The sequence below is a fragment of the Oryctolagus cuniculus genome, chromosome 2, assembly GCF_051225735.1.
Source record: "Oryctolagus cuniculus isolate XC-2025 breed Fujian yellow rabbit chromosome 2, ASM5122573v1, whole genome shotgun sequence".
In the NCBI taxonomy this organism is placed as follows: Eukaryota; Metazoa; Chordata; class Mammalia; order Lagomorpha; family Leporidae; genus Oryctolagus; species Oryctolagus cuniculus.
Genome location: NC_142868.1, coordinates 148,877,656 through 148,898,756, shown reverse-complemented (window position 1 = coordinate 148,898,756; position 21,101 = coordinate 148,877,656). Strand labels below are relative to the sequence as shown.

The following is a 21,101-nucleotide window of genomic DNA, read 5'->3' as shown; positions in this document are numbered from 1 at the left end:
CTGCTGTCCTCTGCAGACCATGTACTTCTAAAAAGGTCGTTTCTCTTCTGAGGGGGCGGTTCCTGATGATTCTATGTCAGTCTTCCACGATGTTACCTAAAGATGACATGAAATATGGGCTTGCGACACAGCATGACAGCAGACAATCTGTTGAGTGTCTTTTGGAAAGGTTCTTTCTCATAAGAGAGACTATCAGAAATAAGCTACTGCTTGCCCTAGTGATATGTGACACTTGAAACAACTCTTGATGTCTTGTGACACTGATGACGGCCAGCCTTTGGGTGAAACTAACACTGATCATCATTTTAAAAACCGAAAGTGATAAAAAAAAAAAACTGGAAGGATCACAGTCCTTGACATCATCATGGAACCTCTGATGCTGCCTGGATAACAGCCCTCAGTCTCCTTCTTCTAGACTTGCAATTATGTTATGCATGGCTGAAAGCCTCATAACTGACACAGACCCATTTAGCATTGTAATCTGAGAGGGATAGGGCCATTTGTTTAATATGCACCATATGGTACTTCAAAGGTAAGAATCAAAAGGCTTAAAGTGCACTTGAATAAAGGTAGAAGCCAAAATGACCACCTGAAGCAGATTCCAGTTCTATCATTTTTCCATAAGTATGTTTGAAGGCATGAATCAATAATAAATAAACATTCTGTTCAACGGGTTGTACTAAGTTCTCATAAGGAACACAAACCTAAAGTATTCATAACCCTTCCTATATAAGCTGGGGTAGTGACTGATGAGCCTATGCTGACATACCATTATCATCCCAAATCCATATTCACCTTAGGGTTTACTGCTGGTGTTGTACATCCTGTGGGTTTTTACATATATCCATCATTATACCATTATGTAGAATAGTTTCACTGTCCTAAAAATCTTCCATGCTCTGTCTACTTATCCCTTTCTCTCTCTCCATCAGGTGTTTTGAAGAAGTAAATGAATGACACCTTCTTCTGCAAGCCTTTGATTCTTCATAACATTTTGATTCTTGGATCTACTGTACTAGTTTCTACTGCCCTCGTGTTTTCTGTGGTCACCATTGAATATTATGCTGGCAATTCAGTGATTGTGCTACTGATAGTCATTTCTGTTCTCTTAGTTACCAGACCATCTATCCAGATGTACCCAATCCAGGAACATCAGGCTCATATCTCTCCTTCTGTCTCCCTTGGTACCTTCCTTTTTAATTCTTTCTCCAAAATTTCTATTGCAGAAATTTCTCCCAAGAGAAACTTATTTTTTACTGGCTCATCTTAGGCTCCCATCACCTCTCCTCTAGCCTGTTTTATAAGCATCCTGCTTATCCTCATGCCTACATATTCTCTGTTGGGATGTCAGAGTAACTTTCTAGAACATCATTCTCTTCCTGGCATAATGGTTTCTCTCCCACAGAATAGCATCTAAACTCCTGGGCTCAGCCAGTGATTGCCTTTACAATCCTGGAAAGGCATTCCCTTCCCAGGGTCACTTCTAGCCACACTCCTTCTCCAGGCTCTGCTTTCAACCTACAATGAAATATTTTTCGCCCTGACCATGGGCACTTCTGCAGCCTTGTAGCTTTGCCCAGCCTGTTCTTTCTGCCTACAATACTCTCTCTCTCCCTTGTCCAGATAATGAGCTTCTACTACTACTAAAGCACATTGCAAATGTCCCCTGCCTTCCTATTGATCTTTTCAATACCCTTTTAACATAGCTTCTTCATCAGAACTGTTGTTATTTTCCTAATTGTTTGTCTATATTCCTTGTCCTTTCTCTAAAATATAAAATTTTGAGACAAGAAACTCTGTATTATCCATATCAGTAGCCCCTGCACTGGGTCAATGTCTACTACTTAATAAGTTTTTGTTGCACAACGTCTAGTACTTAATAAGTTTTTGTTGCATTAAAACTATTAAGATGTGAACAGAGGGTGGGCAGGGGAATTTTCATTCATTCATTCACTCATTCATTCAACAGGGATGTGTAGGATACTTCCATTGAATCAGGCACTCTTGCAGGTACTGGATAAAGGAGCTAACAAACAGGTTACACTCATGGATCCTAACATCTATTCTAGTGGGAGAAGACTGTTATAATGAGTTTGGCAAAGAACCAGTACTGTGAATGAGTGAAATTTTGTATTGGGATACAAGACATAGAAGACACAGAGAATGGTGATAGACAATGAAAAACTATGCAATCCATGGCCCACCCAAAGACATTTATTTAAATTCATATGAGAACATTTGTAAGAGTAGATATACATTATCTAGCCTACTAAGCATGTTGTGGGGCCATATTCAGCCAGTGGATGTCTTTTATTTGTCCTGGTTTCAAAGGTATCTTTGTTCCATGACTTGTTTGAGTATTATGGAAAAGCAATAGATCCTTGAATCCTAACATAATTTCCTTGGTGGTCTTACTCCTTAATGATAGCATCTCACTCTGTTTTGTATTCTTTATCTTGTGCTCATAGTTATGTTATTAGTTGACCATCTACTTCTCCTCTATGTTAGTAGCTAAGTGTTTCAAACAATAGAAATGGATTGAGGGCCATTGAGGGTCACTGATCAGCCAATTAGGTTTTTCTAAACTTCTGTGACTAAAATAACAAGCTCTTGACAAAGTAGAGTGGTATGACAGGTGATTTAAAACGGATTTTGTGGGCCAGCACTGTGGGATAGCGGGTAAAGCCACCACCTGCAGTGCAGACCCAGCTGCTCCATCCAGCTCTCTGACATCGCCTGAGAAAGCAGTACAAGATGGCCCAAGTGCTTGGAAATCTGCACCTGCATGGAAGACCCAGAAGAAGCTCCTGGCTCCTACCTTTGGATCTGCCCAGCTCCAGCCATTGTGGCCATTTGGGGAGTGAACCAGAGGATGGAAGATCACTCTCTCTCTGCCTCTGCTTTCTGTAACTCTGCCTTTCAAATAAACAAATATTTTTTAAAAAGAAAATGGATTTTATTTGACGTGAATCAGTGAGGACCATGTGTGAAATGGGTGTAACTCCAGCCTTAACATTAAAGCCAGAGTCTTGCCAAATAAGTTCTGATAGCAAGTGGGCTGATAGGATTGTTCATCAATTTATAGATTCATTAATTTGTTCCTTTGTATATTTCCTTATTTACAGATGTTGAATCTTTACTATTGCATATCTGAGCTCAATGCTATGGAGGGAGAATATGTGAGGGTACTTAAAATGTTTGTGGATGGGTTGAACATTGGGCACAGCGATTAAGTTGCCACTTGGGATGCCCATATTTGAATGCTTGTTTGAATCCTGGTCCTCTGCTTCTGATCCAGCTTCCTGGTAATGCTTACTCTGAGAAGCAGTAGATGATGGCTCAAGTACTTGGGTCCCTTCAAGTCCCCCACGTGGGGGACCCCAGATGAGTTCCAAATTCTTAGCTTCAACGTAACAGCCTTAGCTGGTTGTGGGCATTTGTTGAGTGAACCAGCAATGGAAGTTCTCACTTTATCTGTCCTTTGCCTTTTAAATAAAATAAATTTAAAAGTTTGTTAGTGCAAAAAATTTTTTAAAAGCATAGTATGTGACGGTCGGCGCTGCGGCTCACTAGGCTAATCCTCCGCCTAGCGGCGCCGGCACACCGGGTTCTAGTCCCGGTCGGGGTGCCGGATTCTGTCCTGGTTGCCCCTCTTCCAGGCCAGCTCTCTGCTATGGCCCGGGAGTGCAGTGGAGGATGGCCCAGGTGCTTGGGCCCTGCACCCCATGGGAGACCAGGATAAGTACCTGGCTCCTGCCTTCGGATCAGCATGGTGCGCTGGTCGCAGCGCTCCGGCCATGGCGGCCATTGGAGGGTGAACCAACGGCAAAAAGAAGACCTTTCTCTCTCTCTCTCACTGTCCCCTCTGCCTGTCAAAAAAAAAAAAAAAAAAAAAAAAAAAAAAAAAAAAAAAAAAGCATAGTATGTGCTTTCCACAGACTTATTCAAAGCCCCTGGTAATGAAGAATGCACCTCCTGTGTTCATGGAAGCTCATAGTCTTATGCAGGAGGAGGGGGTGCAGGCACCATGAGTGTGACACGTGAGCACATGTTTTTATTCCTGCAGAAAGGGAAGCCCACCTGGACTCTTAATGTCGTTTTCTCTAAGTCAAGTTCAGTATTCCTACTTTACTGCACTTTAACAGTACTGTCTGTGCACTAATAATCCCTCAGAAACATTCTCCCTTGGACAAAAACAACTTTGCTTTGGAGATATTATAGGGAGAATTTCTGCTTCTTTTGAAGCCATGGTACCCTCCAACTGACGCAGCCTGTGTTTCTCTTGCACTGCTCCCAGAAGGACCAGGGCTCCTGAGTCATCCCAGTGCAGTGATTCTGTGCAGCCATTGGCTCCCAAGGAACAAGCATTTCCAACGCCTGCAAAAGGAAGAATTAGCCGCCTGCTTGAAGCCGCCGTCTGTGTGTTGGTTGGGAGTTGTTATGAGACATACCCCTGACAAGAGCCCAGTTGCCCAGCCAGCCTCCCTTTATCGGATGGGCCAGTGCCAATCATCATTGTTCTCACAAGGTGATAGCAGGAGTTGTCCCCGTTAGAAGAGGGTCGCATTCTGGCAGGGTCACTGTGGTGTTAAGATGCATAGCATTTGTCAGGTTTGCCTAGGACTTCTGGAGGTTTAGTTATGAAACTTGTTAATTGAGCTATAAATATAGCTGCAGCCTTTGCCTTCCAGTAAGGCAGTGTGTTAATTTGGGTTTGGCAGGGGGATGGTGCAAGCTGCCAATGTTATGTTAGGATTAGTAACGTGCAGTACATTTTAACTGCACTTCCCCATGTGCCACGCTTTCCTCTGCTGTTTGTTATCTTTGTGAGGGAAGAGGGAAGGAGAGAAAGCAAGCTCATCTTACGTTAGGGCTATTTATTTGAAGGCCTACTTTTTACCCTGTAGATCTTTAAGTAGAGAGAAAGATAAATGAAGAAAACCCTGTGTGATACACCAAAGGGCTCAGATGTAGCCTTCTGCCTGGAATGAGTGTAACCACAGTTGCAGACAGGGGTGTTTTTGCTCTTGCTCCCTCGACAGGACCCCTCCCTCCACTCAGGATATCTCTGAAGATTGAGAATGTGCACAATAATAACAACTTGATAATAATAATATGTCTTCGAGTTTTTTACACACATAGAATTACCTGTGGAATGGAGTGGATTTATTTGCTTGTTTGCTTGCTTATTCCTCAGATAGTTATTAAAGGGTAAATGTGTCACTAGCTCATCTCACTGAGAAAATATATGAAGATTTTAAAACTACACACAAGAACAAGTTTTCTTGTATACTTTGTGCAGACAGTGGAAAGTAAGGACAGCTGCAGAAGCAGGTATTATGCCCGAGTATAGGTGTTTGCTAAGCATTAGTTGAATTAATAAATGAATGAGTGAGTGAGTGAATGAGTGGTTTTGAAAGAGTCACCTTTGGAGCTGGTATTGTTGAGTAGTGGGTTAAGCCCCTGTCTGTGATGTGGTCATCCCATATGAGAACAGGTTCCAGTCCCAGCTGCTCTACTTCTGATCTATTTCCCTGCTAATGCATCTGGAAAATGCTTGGGCCTCTGCCACCCATGTGGAATACCTGAATGGAGTTTCAGGCTCCTGGCTTTAACCTAGCCCAGCACTGGCCATTGTAGCCATTCGGGGAGTGAACCAGCAGATGGAAGAGTTCTCTTTCTCTCTCCTGTTCCTTCCTGTCTCTCTGTAACTCTACTTTTCAAATACATATATAAATGCTCACAAAAAGAAGGAGGGAAGAGAGCCCACTTTTTTGTAAGTTAACCAGACAGCCATGTTTGCTTTCTTTTCTTAACATGTATCAGTAACCTGGAAATAGGTTGGCAAACAATGTAGAATCTTGTTTGTTGGCAATGTGGTAGAGGAAAGAACTAACTTCCAACTGAAAGCACAGTCCATTTAATTTCTTTTCAAAAGCACCTGGCTTGAGGAGAAATATGAAAGAATGCAGAAGGCTAACATCCTGTGTGGGTCCCTCTGGAGACAGAGCTGACTACATTTCCCTGGTTATGAAATATTACAGAGAGATCAGCTTGAACTAAATATTCTTTGTTTTTCATTCTGCCTTTGCTTTCTTGGGCATTCTCTCTCACCTTTGATGAGTAGAATTTTCCATTCCTTTTTGTGTTGTTTAATTAGAGTCCTAGTCTTTCTCCCTTCTTGAGTTGAACTCTAGGAATGAAGTTATTGTACCTTAGGTGCAGAAATGTGCTCACTTCTAAGCAGATTGTATTATTATTTTTCTTTTTATGAAAAAATTGTGTAACCTGCCTCAACTATATCAGCTGTTAATTGTATTTTCCTTAAGTCCTTTTGAGATTCATTTGAAAGGCATTTTATAACCCATTTGGTAACCTTGCTGCTAACCAACAATTATAGTCTGACATCTGAATACAAAGAATATGGGACAAGCCACAGTTGTACATGGAAACTTTTAAAACAATGTCTCCCTTAATATATTCTTTACTAAAAAACATTGTGAAGAAATGATTATAGCCTCACTAAATTCTGACATGCTGTAAGAATGGCTGTTCATTCTTTGAAAATTTGTACAAAGTTGCTGATTGTGAAATTGAGAGAATAATAATAATAAAAAGCCACAGGTTATACCAGGCAGCCGGCCTTTCCTCCATCCTACCCCATTCACAAACTCATCACAGCCTGGACCAATATTAATCTGAGGTAGACAGTGAGTGGGTGCTATTGACAATGTGGTTCATTTGGAGACTAAGGAATCTGGACTCAAATTGATAGGACTATCAGAGGCTAGAGCAGTGCTGCTATGGGCAGTTGCGGGTGGTTGTACTTAGGCACCAGGCAGAGTAGGCAAGTGCAGGCTGGAACCTAACCCGGGTACTGTCTGCCAAGCTGTGTGCCCTAGACTGGGGTTACATTGGCCTAGAAGAAAGGACCTCCTTGCAATTCATCTTGCAGGGTGGAGTGCTTTTGTAACTTGCACAAAGATGCACTGTCTGCTAGACATGGCCTTGGGAGGAAACTACTGTTGAGTGAGATCCTGTCTTCCACATCATCATCGCATGTAAGAAGCATTCCTGGGCTGTACTAACGCTTTCCTTCACCCAGCCACTCCCTATCCATGAGTTATCTTATAGGGGCATCTTATAGGAGAAACCAAGCCTAGGTAGCTCTTCCCTTTCTGCTGTCTTTCCTTAGGGAGCCAGCTGCCTGCACAGACCTCCTTTGCATGGACATGTGTATGTGTGTGGGGGTGGGGTGGGGAGGGAGGCATGCTAAGATGCTTGTCCCAGTCCAGCAGTCTTGGAATGAGCCTCTAACCCTGCCTGTCTTTACAACCTTGCTTTCCGTAAGGACAGATATAATTGAACCCCCATTTCCTTGTTCTTTTGTCTTGTTTCTTTAGTTTAGAATTCAGGAAAAAGGGTGCAATTTACTGAGCTCCCAAAAAGATCATAGAAAGCGTAAAATTCTCTGGTTCCCCCAGTGCCTACACTTAAAACATAATTTTTCTTCCCAGGAAAAGTCCCAGACTGGTGGGCTACTGGCCAAAGCCAGCCTACATCATGTTGTGTTTGGCTTATGGAATATCTTCTGGAAATAATTGTACCAATATATCAAAATAGGAGGTTGAATGTCCATACCAAGAATCCTGACTTTCTCTTTTTATTTTAAATATTTATTTATTTATCTGAAAGGCGGCATTACAGAGAAAGAGAGGGAGAGACAGACATCTTCCATCTGCTGGTAAACTCCCTAAATGGCCACAACAACTGGAGCTGGGCTGACCTGAAGCCAGGAGCCAAGAGCAGCACCCAGGTCTTCCATGTAGGTGCAGGACTTGGGCCATCTTCTACTGCTTTCCCTGGCCATTAGTGAACTGGCTCGGAAGTGGAGCAGCTGTGACTTGAACCAGCGCCCATCTGCACTTTACCCACTACACTGTAGCACTGGCCCTCTTTAAAAATGGAAAATCTAGGGGCCGGCGCTGTGGCTGCAGTGCTGGCATCCAATATGGGTGCTGGTTCAAATCCCGGCTGTTCCACTTCTGATCCAGCTTTCTGCTGTGGCCTGGGAAAGCAGAAGACAATACCCAAGTCTTTGGGCCCCTGCATCCATGTGGGAAACCCAGAAGAAGCTCCTGGCTCCTGGCTTCAGACTGGCTCAGCTTTAGCTGTTGCAGTTATTTGGGGAGTGAACCAGCAGATGGAAGACCTCTCTCTCTCTCTCTCTCTTTCTCTCTTCCTCTGCCTCCCTGTAACTCTGCCTTTCAAGTAAATAAATAAATCCTTTAAAAAATGGAAAATCTGGCCATATTGGACTTGCTTCTCTACATGGCAAACAGCGAAAATTGTCTTCCCTTTTTTCTCAGACCATTCACTTCCTCATTTTCCTGTCACCTCCATCCTTTGTGTCTCTTGAGGTGAGGTGAGGTGAGGTGAGGTGAGGTGAGGTGAGGTGAGGTGAGGTGTTAGCCACCATTTAGCTTTCCTCAACTCACATGTTATGCTATGTGTCTGGCTCCTGTAGAAATTGGGATTTCTTTAACACTTCTTAGAGAGGTTCTTTATATTTCTTTTAAAATACAACAAATGAAAAGGAATTTCCTAGCCACCCCATTCAACTATACGAAAGTTCTTCCTATTCTTAACTTGATACCTAGTCCTTGAACCTTGCAGGCAATAACAATGGTTTAGCCATCTGGAGCAAAATGAAGAACTATACCGGTGATAGTTCTTAAATTGTTTACTACTATTTCTTGTGCTTCATCTTCTGAATATAGCAGAATTTTACTTATGTTAACTGTGGCAGAATGACTTGCATGGACCAATCAGATGGTCCCAAAGGGATGGATGAGTCATTTTCAAGACAAACCTGTAAGACGTGGTGTAACTGAACAATCTACCTCACTTCTCCCAGACAACAACAAACAGGGATTCTCCACTGGATGGAGGCTGTTCAGCCACTGTCCCTCTGCTGGACAAACATTTGGTCTCCTACTTCCACCACGGATCAGAAATGGATGTATGGAGCTAGTGAGGGAGAAACCAAAAAACCTTTTCATTTAAGTCCCTGGAATTTCAAGGAGGTTTATTATGGTTACACACCTAGTCTATTGTTGATTGACATACTCCTTCTTCAACTTGAAAGTTTTGTATTTGAAAATATCCCTTTGTCTTTATTTTCTGTTGCTCTGGGATAAACTTCCATTTCATACCTGCATTATGTGTTTTCTCAATATGTGGCAAGTTCCTGTCCTATTCAATGGAAGTAAAATTTCTCTTAAGGTTTTATACTTGGGGGCTGATGTTGTAGTCTAGTGGGTTTGGCTGTTGCCTGTGACACTGGCATCCCATATGGATGCCCATTTGGGACCCACAGCTCTGCTTATAATCCAGCTCCCTACTGTAACTCTGCCTTTCAAATAAATAAAAATAAATCTTTAAAAAATATGAATATACCGGGGCTGGTGCTATGGCGTAGCGAGTAAAGCAGCCACCTGTAGTTCCAGCATTCCATATGGGCACAGGTTTGAGTCCTGGCTGCTCCACTTCCCATCCAGCTCTCTGCTATGGCCTGGGAAAGCAGTAGAAGATGACCCAAGTCTTTGGGCCTCTGCACCCACGTGGGAGACTCGGAAGAAGCTCCTGGCTTCGGATCAGCGCAGCTCCGGCAGTTGCGGCCAACTGGGGAGTGAACCAGTGGATGGAAGACATCTCTCTCTGCCTTTCTTTCTCTCTCTGTATAACTCTGACTTTCAAATAAATAAATAAATCTAAAAAAAATGAATATACCTATGATCATCTCTGCCAACAGTTGCGGAACACTCCAGAACAGGGAGTGAAATCTGCTCCAAAGGCAGAAGAACACTGTGACCTACTCCTTATTTAAGAACGAATCACTTGAACCTGTTTGTGATTTTACCTAGTCTGAGTTGTCCCTGATAGTGGCACTAAGAAGCGTGTCCTGAAAAGCACAGTTCCCTTCCATGGCTGGGGAAAGTTACGGGTCTTCTCCAAACCTCTCAGCACCTCACAGTTCCTGCCATGCTTCAGTTTTCAAACTGTCTTTGAACTTGCTGGCATGTTTGACCTTTATCTGTAGGCCTAGACTTATTTGGTACCTTGAGTTCCAAGGTTTATTGACATGTGTACAAATAAGTAACCCTTTATTCTGAACAATATTTTCCAAAATTCAGGAAATAGCCTCTGGCTCTAGCAATCTGATAATTTTATAGGGTTGAACTACACACCCTTTGAGTACTTGGACCTTCTTTGACCAAGAAAAGACTATGTTTTCCATTTGGAGTTATCTATAAGGGTAATAGCATTCTTAATAACCCATCAGAATTGAAATACACTGTTTTAAAGTAATTTTTCATTCATTCATCCATCAATTTTTATGTAGTAAAATCTATTTCTGTTTCTTTTCTGATGTGTGTTTGAATGGTGCGAAGAGTAGCAAGGGAAAAGCAGAAAAGAACCACAGGGGTAGATAGATAAGACTCCATTTGGGACATCTGCATCCTATAACAAGGTGCCTGGGTTCGAGTACCAGCCCTGCTCCCAATTCTAGCTTCTTGCTGATGCACACCCTGGGAAGCAACAAATGATGACTCAAGTAGATGGGTCCCCTGCCACCTATGTAGAAGACTCAGACTGAGGCCGGCGCCGTGGCTCACTAGGCTAATCCTCCGCCTGGGGCTCCGGCACCCCGGGTTCTAGTCCCGGTTGGGGCGCCGGATTCTGTCCCAGTTGCTCCTCTTCCAGTCTAGCTCTCTGCTGTGGCCTGGGAGTGCAGTGGAGGATGGCCCCCCTGCACCCGCATGGGAGACCAGGAGAAGCACCTGGCTCCTGGCTTCAGATCAGTGTGGTGCGCCGGCCGCAGCATGCCATTGTGGGGGGTGAACCAATGGAAGGAAGACCTTTCTCTCTGTCTCTCTCTCTCTCTCACTGTCCACTCTGCCTGTCAATAAATAAATAAATAAATAAACAAACAAACAAGTGAAAGCTAAAAAGAAGGAAAAAAATTCCTGTTGCTTCTTATAAACCTCATAGTCTTTTTCCCTCTCTCTAGCCCCTTTTCAGCCTAATGGGAGAATGAAGGCTGAAGGTTCTAACGATGAACGTGGAGCTTGAACTCACACACATAGTTCACAGGTAAACCATTTGGATCTCCTACCTGCTGGTACTAACTTTGGGCAAAACTATAATAGATAGAACTTGAAATTCTGCAGTAGGAAGGTGATAGCTCCACCTCTGGAGGTAATTAGGCCATTTGTCTTATATAAGCTTCTTTTCCTTAGTTTGTGAGATTGTTACCCTACCTACTTCACTGAGCTGACCTGAGAGTCAAATCCAACATGAAGTATTCCCTTGACATGGAAAGTTCTGAATGTGCTAAACTGTTTTTATTCCTGTCCTCTCAGGCTGTATGACAAGGACATGCATATGGTTAGAAAGGGACAATTTTTCATAAAACTTTTTGATGGCCCCAGTTGGTCTTTTGCCCCTGCCATTTGTTCCTCCAGAGCTCTTTTCAGGCCTAAACCCAGGTAGTTGTATGGAAGCTTGTCTCCTAAACCAAGTCATCTTTACCTCTTTCCTGGCTTCAAATTGAAGCCTCCAAGGAGTTCAGTACCCCTGAGCTCCTCCATGTACTAGTCACTGTATTGAGATCATACAACATAGAAAAGCCAGTGTCCGAGACAGCAGGGATAGAAGTTGTGGCTAAGCTCAGAGGCTGGGCTTTTCTGACATGATAGGTCTCAATGGGAGGACCACGCTCCACTGCCGCTGCCAGGGATACTGGGCACTGGAGGCTCCCAAAAGGGTATGAAAGTGCTGTGGAGGAGGAAGGTCTCTTAAGAGCTATTGGACAGCCTCTTCTATACCAGAATCTTTTTTAAAGATCTGTTTATTTATTTAAAAGGTAGAGTTATAGAGAAGGAGAGGCAGAGGCAGAGAGAGAGAGAGACCTTCCATCCTCTGGTTCACACCCCAAATGGTGGCAAAGAACCCAAAACCAGGAACCAGGAGCTTCCTCCATGTCTCCCACATGGGTGCAGAGGCCCAAGCACTTGGTCCATCTTCTGCTGCATTTCCAGGAACATTAGCAGGGAGCTGGACTGGAAGTAGAGCAACCTGGACTTGAACTTGCACCCACAGGGGATGCTGGCACTGTAGATGGTGGCTTAACACACCACACCACAGTACCAGCCCATGTACCAGAATCTTTTTTTCCTTTCTCCACAGTGGGGCATGCCCTTGTATTCCATCTCCCAAATTTGTCCCCATGAAAAAGTTTTTATTACTTGTGAATCAGACAAGCAGATTTCATGATCCTGAATGCAATCTGAGCATTTGATCAGTACTGCCCCCTTTGAGTAGGGATGCTATGGTTTGAATACGATTTGGCTCTTGAACTCATGCAGGACTTTACACCTTGAAGTCCTAACTCAGTCACACTTACGAGGTGGACACTTAATCCAATTATGGTGTTCAGGAAATGGTTCTAGTGGAAGATCCTTTCAGCACTAGGGGTATGCCTTCAGCAGACATTTCTTAGAGTAATATAACCTGAGTTGGGGCCTGCCTCTCTCTGCCTCCCGGCTCACTGTATGATCCTTCCATCACACATGCTCCAACATTGCCATCCAGTAGTCTCAGCAAATGCCAAACCAAAGGGGCTGGCTGATCTTGTGTTTAAACCTCCAGTACCGTGGGCTAAATAAACCATTTCCCCTTATAAAGTTAGTTGCCTTGGGTATTGTGTTCTAGTAACAGATAGTTGATGAATACAAGATACCAGGTAAGGAAATACCTGGTTCATTTTCTAGATATTTAGAAGCTTCCAGTGCATTACGTTAGTGCCATCTAGAAATACACTCTTCTGTCAAACTTTGGTTTCTGAGGGGTGCGTTCCCACAAATCATTGCTCCCATCCTTTTTTCTTTCTTTTCTTAAAGAAATGAGAATCAGTGTGGAAGCCAAACCAGCTATGTTATGGACTGAATTAGTGAAGGCAAAAGATAGATGATCCAGTCAGTCCTCTCTGAGAAAGTAGATTATTGGTGAAAATGTGGGTATAAATGAATCCACATATGTACCTTTATTTTATGTCTGCCCCGCATCAGTGTGTTCAGGGTAATAAGAATGTGTAGGTGGACGAGGAAGACGTTGTGATCTGCATCTCAGATTGATGTGCGCTCCGTGGACTCACTGCTTCCCTAACCTTGCCCTGCCCCTTGCCATTCCTCATCCTTCCAAAGTAAATAAATGCAGTTCTCCTCGGCTTTTCTTCTTAATTAGCTATCAAAATTTGAGGTGTCACCCAGACTTTGAACGTCCCCCTCCTCCAACACTGTTTTCAGAATGAGGGGGTTGTTCTGCTGTCCTTGACCAGCTCTCCCCTCTTCCATCAGCGGCCCCCGGGATGAAGACAGCTGCGCAGGCGATTTCTGCCTGGCTCCCACCACCAGTCTCAGCGATGGCGGAGCTCCTGGCCTCTGTTTGTATATAGAGCTGTCTGAAATGCATTCAGGATCTCTTGAGGTGAAAAGAGTTATATAAACAGAGAATGTTATTATGGATTCTTACTACAGATGGAAATGACTGGGTATTCTCAAAATAAATAACATTTCACATTTTTATAGATATGTAACATAATATGCATGTGTGTGTGTATTTATATTCTTTCCATCTTGAATACACAGCCTCTCCTTCCTCAGCACTTGGATAAGCCATTCATTTTGCCTCCTGCTTTTTTGATTCTCTTCTTAAGAATTCATTTAATTGTTGCCAGCATTTGGAGAGTTAGGACGAAGCGGTTATAGGCTTCCTGCTAGCTCCCGCCAGATAAGCGTGCCGTGGCTGTAGCAGTCAGGAGAGCTGAATGCTGAAAACACTTAAGTTCTGTTTTTCCACTCCCCCCCTCTAAAGAGAGCTCAACCAGCTTGTGGCTCAGCATAATTACAAATGGAAACTTTCTAGAAGAGGTGCCCAGAGTTAGAGGATTCAGTGTAGGACACCTAGACCCAGAAGGGGCCGCTTAGATATCTTGGATACCCTACCTCTTTGAATGAATCTATATATTTATTTTCTTTGAGTTTTAGAGGGCAAAGCATGCCCTGTCCCATTTCCATTGATCTCCTTTCAGTGAAACAAACGAATGAATGTAGGTAAATGAATGATAGGATTATCTCCTATAAGGAAAATTCCAGGCATTGGGACCCCATGCCTGGGGTTTGTAGAAAAGAGCAAAGATGCCAAAGATTTATCCTGAGCCAAGGAGGTAGAAGATTGGCATCCACAAGTCCAGGCAACACAAGGCGGACAACAGCTGGCTTTGCCAGCCCCACCTGGCTCCAATAAAGGACTGGCTAGCATCCTTGGCAGTTGCTGGTGGGAGAGACAGACAGAAGCCAACTGCCCCGAGGCTGGCCAGTTCTGGTGGAAGGAGGTGGAGAAAGGAGAGGTAGCTGGGTGAGGGGGCCTCGGGCCCTCAGTATGGTGCTGAGAAAATGACTGACTTGGGGGAATTCAGGCCAATTAGAGAGTGATCCTTTCACACCCAGCCATCTGGAGATGCCTGGAAGGGGACTGAGCCTGTAATTGGGAAGCCAACCTAAATGACAACTTTGGAATTTTAAGGCGATCTGATGAAATTTTAAGCTAATATTTACCAAGTGCCTAATATGTAAACAGGCTCTTTGCTAGGTGCTGAGATCAATAACAACAATAATCATAACAGTGATAATAAGATGATGGTGATTGCTAACCTTTAAGGAATACTCACCAGTTGCCAAATTCTGTTACATGCAGGAAATCAAGATTTAGTGAGTTTAAATAATGTACTAGGGCTCACAGAATTAGATGATGTAACTGGGATTTGAACCCCAGCAGATCAAACCTTAATCTCTATTCTAAATTTGGAAGAAAAAAATATGTATTTGTTGTGTTTAAGGACCTTATAACCTAGAAAAAAAGGAAGACATGAAAGAAACTATGTAATAATGATGATGAAAATAATTACTGGTACTAATAATAATATAGTAGAACACACAGCAGTACATTTTGCAAATACTAAATTCACATAAAATATTTTTCAATACTGTAAGTTGTTCCTGGCTTCAGATTCACCTATGTTTAAAAATCAACTGTACAAAATCACTCAGTAAAGCTTCAGTTTTAGGATTGAATGTTTTGAATACTATTGATAGTGACATGTAAGAGTATCACTGTATACTAATAATATGGTGATAATAATAGGAGTGATTTGAATACTATGTAAGAGTATCTGATTTTTATTGACTATTCACAATGAAGTCATTAATCCTAGTTCTTACATCCAGTAAGTCACATTATCTCTGATGTATGAAGGCCAAGGAATTTATGCAATGTGCTCAAAGTTCAGAGTTAGTAAAGTAGAGCCACGTGGATTGGGACAGAATCTGAATAGATCTCAATCCAATGCGATCTTCACTATGTAATCCATATTTCCTTTCTCCTATAAAGAAAAATATAGGAAAAGATTGCCTATGCTGTGGGAAGAGAAATATTTAATTCTATGGAAGCATTCTGTTTCTGGTAGTAAGAGCTAACATTTTTTGAGTACTTCCTATATGCCAGTCACTCAACTTAGCAGTTAGCATGTTTCATTTAATTTTTATAAAAAACAAAATTGAGCTTTATAGATGAATAGGAATCATGCAGAGAGAATCATGAAGGAATCATGCAGGGAGGAATGGGTAGTCCAAGCCAAGAAGATATTATGTACAGAGGCATAACATATTATGTTGTGTTTGCAATTATTTTTAGGAAAATATTTATTTATTTTTTAAAGGCAGAGTCACCGAGAGAGGGAGAGACAGAGAGACAGAGAGACAGAGAGAGAGAGAGAGAGAGATCTTCCATCCACTGGTTCTTCTTCAAATAGCCACAGTGGCCAGGGATGGACCAAGTTGAAGCCAGGAGCCAGAACTTCTTCTGTTTCCCACCTGAGTACAGGGCCCCACTATTTTTGGCCACTGCTTTCTCAGGCTGGCACCCATATGGAATGCCCACATTACAGGGAGCAGCTTAACTCACTATACCACAAAGCTGGCCCTGGCCCATGTTTGGTAATACCTGAGCATAAAGGGCAGTGTAGAAAGGGAGGGTGTGGTTGTGGAGGGATGGAAGATGGTGGTGACTGGAGATGAGGTTGTAAAGATAGACATGCAATGACATCCTTGGAGGCAGTTGGACCGTGGAATATGGATCCTGTCCTGTAAACATCTTGTGGATGAGAGTAAGAGGAGGAATGGATCCAGGTAGAAATTTAATTTTCTCAAAAAATCTTGAAACCAATAATGAAATTAACATTCAGATAGAAAGATGAAGGAGTTTAGCCAAGATCATGCAGTTTGCAAATGGCAGAGCTAGGCTTCAAATCCACTTCTCCCTGGCTCAAAAACAACTTTTGTTTTGCAATCCCAAGATGTATTGCTTGAAGTAGCTCAAAAATCTCAATTCCAGAGATTGGAAAAGAAACTAATAGAAAGAAGGTGGACCAAACTTGTTCGGTAACTTCAGATCCATCCATCCAAGATTGTCCTAATGCCAAAATAAATTGCCTTATCCTTATAGTTTTTCATCAAAATTACTACTATTATTATTGCCAGCTATGATTTTTTAAAATGTCATTCAAGAAAGATAATGATGTAAAAATTCAGTCACACAAAAGCATTAAGAAAATTACCAGTTCAAATAAAGGTAGAGCCTGCCTAACTTCTTTCATTATCCAGAATGCCAGTGTTTCAATTTAGAAAGTAGTATTGCCAAGAATAGTTGGTGCAGATCATTCTTGGACAATGACAGCCAGTAAGGATGAAAATCTTCCTTGTAGTCTGCTTGCCTAATTCCAGCCCCGAACTGTCTGCGCCTTGAGGAAAGGAACCATTTTTCTAAGCCATATGAAGGTAGCATGTGGTTGAGCAGAAGCCATTGGTATGGAAGCTGCAGTTCCCATTGAAAGTTTGACAGCATCTCCACATTTTATATCAATGAGTACCACTGCAACCATTGTTTTCATCAATCTCTGCAATAATAGCATCAACTTTAAATTTCATGGTATTTTCAACCTGTACCCCAGATTGCTGTTAACCTTCGAGTTTGATGTTCTTACTTGAAATGCCACAATATTTTGTCTGATTTTGATTTCACATTTATTTTGCACCAAATGTGGAAAAGAACTGTAGTGTAGGACTGGAAGATTCACCCATCTCAATAGTTAGCTGAAGGGGCCAGCGCCGTAGCCCAGTAGGTTAATCCTCCCCCCTGTGGCACTGGGATCCCATACAGACTCTGATTCTAGTCCCGGCTGCTCCTCTTCCCATCCAGCTCTCTACTGTGGCCTGGGAAAGCAGTAGAAGATGGCCCAATTCCTTGTGCCCCTGTACCCACATGGGAGACCCAGAAGAAGCTTCTGGCTCCCAGCTTCAAATCGGGGCAGCTCTAGCTGTTGTGGCCATTTGGGGAGTAAACCAGTGGACAGAAGACCTTTCTCTCTCTATCTCTACCTCTCACTGTCTATAACTCTGCCTCTCAAATAAATAAATAAAATCTTTAAAAAAATAGCTGAAGTTTGGCATATCGATTACTTTCTCAGAATTCTACTTTACTCAGCTTTGAACTGAGCATAATCGATATACCTGCTTTACTAAGGTGTTTTAATGGGCAGTGCCTAACTTGGAGTGAGTGCTAAAAAGTGGTCATGATTATTGGTGTGTTCTGGTGTGGAGAGTCAGGATAACACAGGTACATCTTCATCTAGCCCGGCTGGGACTACCACTGCTCCATATCCCTCAAGTGACAGGTCCATTCCAGAGACAAATAATAGATTATGGATTCAAAATGGGGACACTGAGAGGGAGGGGTAAGGACTGGTCTTCCAGGTTGCCTAATTCTATGCCATTTCTTTCTTTCTTTCTTTCTTTCTTTTTTTTTTTTTTTTTTTTGACTGACAGGCAGAGTGGACAGTGAGAGAGAGAGACAGAGAGAAAGGTCTTCCTTTGCCGTTGGTTCACCCTCCAATGGCCGCCGTGGCCGGCACACTGCGCTGATCCGATGGCAGGAGCCAGGTACTTCTCCTGGTCTCCCATGTGGGTGCAGGGCCCAAGCACTTGGGCCATGATCCACTGCACTCCCTGGCCACAACAGAGAGCTGGCCTGGAAGAGGGGCAACCGGGACAGAATCCGGCGCCCTGACCGGGACTAGAACCCAGTGTGCCAGCGCCGCAAGGCGGAGGATTAGCCTAGTGAGCCACAGTGCTGGCTTCTATGCCATTTCTAGCCCATTTTCCCCCTTACCTCTCTTTGACCCTTTCTTTGATGGAACTCCACCTCAAAACTCACTTTTTAATTTATAGGATGTTGGCCGGCACCGTGGCTCAATAGGCTAATCCTCCGCCTTGCGGCACCGGCACACGGGGTTCTAGTCCTGGTCGGGGTGCCAGATTCTGTCCCAGTTGCCCCTCTTCCAGGCCAGCTCTCTGCTGTGGCCCGGGAGTGCAGTGGAGGATGGCCCAAGTGCTTGGGCCCTGCACCCCATGGGAGACCAGGAGAAGCACCTGGCTCCTGGCTTCGGATCAGCTCAATGTGCCGGTTGCAGCGCACCAGCCGCGGCGGCCATTGGAGGGTGAACCAACGGCAAAGGAAGACCTTTCTCTCTCTGTCTCTCTCACTGTCCACTCTGCCTGTCAAAAAAAAAAAAAGAAAGAAAAAAGAAAAAGAAAAAGAATTTATAGAATGTGTTATAGGTATATAACAATACATTAGTATTAAATATAAAATGTATTTAGATATCTAATAATATAAATATCTAAATGGTCTCCTTTAAGTCTTGGCTTAAATGTCCCTTCTCAGTGTGGTCTACCACAACCCCTCAACATGGGAAAACTAGCCTTCCCCATGGAAGTCTTTCTCCTCCTGTCTGCATCCTTTTTCTCCTCTGTCGAGCATCTTTCCCTTTTTAACCTACAGATGGCCCCTGACTTGCAGTGGTTCGACTTAATGATCTTTTGACTTTACAATGATGTGAAAGTGATGCACCTTCAGTAGCAGGTGTATTTTGGATTTTGGTCTTTCCTAGAACTAGCAGTATGTGGTACTCAGCTCTTCTATGATGCTGAGCAGCTGCAGGAGCCACAAGTCCCAGTTGGCCTTGTGAGGAGGAAGGGAAACAACTGATGTTCTGCTGTGTGCTATGTCCTGATGTTGGTAGTTAGGTGTTATGTGCATTTTTGACTTAAGAAAACCCCATTGTAAGTTGAGGAGCATTTGTATTGCTTGTTATTTCATTCTTGTTTATTTCCCTCCCCAAACTTACCACACTTACCAGAAAATGCCCAGAGAGGGCAAGAATTTTTATCTTAATAACCTTCACCCCAGACCTTAGAATAGTACCTGGAATTTAGTAGGAGCTCAGTATCTAAGAAATGGAATTATATATTTAGTTTATTCCCCAAATTTCTTGTACATGATCGCTTACTTACTTTACATAAACTTGTCAAAAAATTTGGCCTATTTTTGATAGTCATTACAACTCCAAGCTAAGAGGCCCTAATTAACATATGCAAAATTTTTACTTGACCCATCATTTGTGAAGATGAAAATATTTTCCCAGTTGTCCAGAAAGATGCATTTTCCCCTGGAATAAGAGGTCTCAAGGTTGCCTTTGTCTATTCTGTGGAAAGAAATGAAATTTAAAAGTATTTCTTCCACTGGATTATTAGAGATTTCTAAGACTGTAATGTCAATCTGAGGTATTGCCTAATAGACAGTAATTAAAGACTTAAATCTTGGCTCAAACAATGCCGTGATATTAGTCTGAGAAGAGAAAGAAAAAATTAATGTCTGTTCCAAAGCTCTAATGCAGAAATACTTGTTTTTAAATTATCAACTCTGTATGTGCATGTGTGTATGTGTTGCTTTTAAAATAATGCTTATTTTGAACAAGAGTTCTAATTTTGTCATCTATGCATAATATTAGTATAGAAATAACAGGACTTTTTTGGGTGACTTAATTGATACTTGAAATGCTGGCTAAATGGCTAAGACTAAGTGAACCAACGAAGTTTTTTATTTCAGTAATATATTGGAAACAGAAATAAATTACAGTATGTATGGAGGAGAAATTTAATAAGACAACATATAGATGTTTGTGGGTTGAACAGGAGGATGGGTGGCTTTCTCACAGAGAAATGTAAAAATGGCACATAATTCAAGATCACAAGCCGCTTAATCCTGTCAATATAAATAGGGACAGCCCAATTTATTTGTAGACTTCTTGCTTCAATATTTAATTCTGGAACTTTGTTTTGTTTAACAATGGTTTTTCTCTCCATCTCCTTGAGAAACTATTTTTCCTTCCTGAGTTTGCTGGGAGGTGCAGAAGGTGGGAAGAGGTTTAAAATATCAGTAAGAAAAATATGAGGAAGCGCTAAGCTGTCTTTGTCTGCAGGTTATGACCTGTGTTTATTATTTTTAAGGGGTTAAGATGCAGCAGCCATGGTATCCAGGAAAAGGGAATCATATTGGCTGGTGCTTGTGGGTAAGAAGCACTTCAGACTAAGCGTAGTGAGCTTCCTGGAGTGCTTCCCTCCGCTGGTGGAAGCCGAGCTGGTGTTGTAAGCAGTGCATATTATTGTATAAAATTTACTGCAAAGGGGAGTGATATGAATAGAGAATGTATACAGTAGCTTACTGCATGCTAGCAGGTCTTTTCTGGGCTCCTAAATGTTAACTGGATAGTAATGTAAGTTATTACACTCATTAAATTAGGCCACAAACAAGTCAACAGTGATTCAGCAAAATGGCTTTGTTTGTATAGTGCAAGGAAGTCTGATAGATATCCAGTCACACATTTATGGCTAAATGGATGAAGATTTTAACATTACAGCCTAATAAAAACCCCATACTGTGTGATTAAATAAGAGGGAAAGCAGTAAAAAAGAGAACGCGTAATGACGGTAACATGTAGGTCAGTTACAATTTAATTGTCATTGCACTTCATTGCTAACATATCAATTCTCTGCTGCTTAGCTGAGCAGAAAACAACAACT

General features: G+C 42.5%; 1 protein-coding gene across 6 annotated transcripts in view; it reads left to right on the top strand.

Moving 5' to 3' along the window:
- Nucleotides 1–21,101, top strand: part of LOC138848811 (uncharacterized) — a 546,369-nt gene that overhangs the window by 487,553 nt on the left and 37,715 nt on the right. For 4 of the 6 annotated variants that reach the window (XR_016230334.1, XR_016230333.1, XR_011386917.2 and 1 more), the window contains exons 5-6: nt 11,075–11,157; nt 13,422–13,551. The exons of 1 other annotated variant lie outside the window; for it this stretch is intronic. The gene's annotated coding sequence lies outside the window, so the exon portion shown is untranslated. The remainder of the gene's footprint in view (nt 1–11,074; nt 11,158–13,421; nt 13,552–21,101) is intronic. One more of the 6 variants, XR_016230335.1, reaches the window with a different exon arrangement.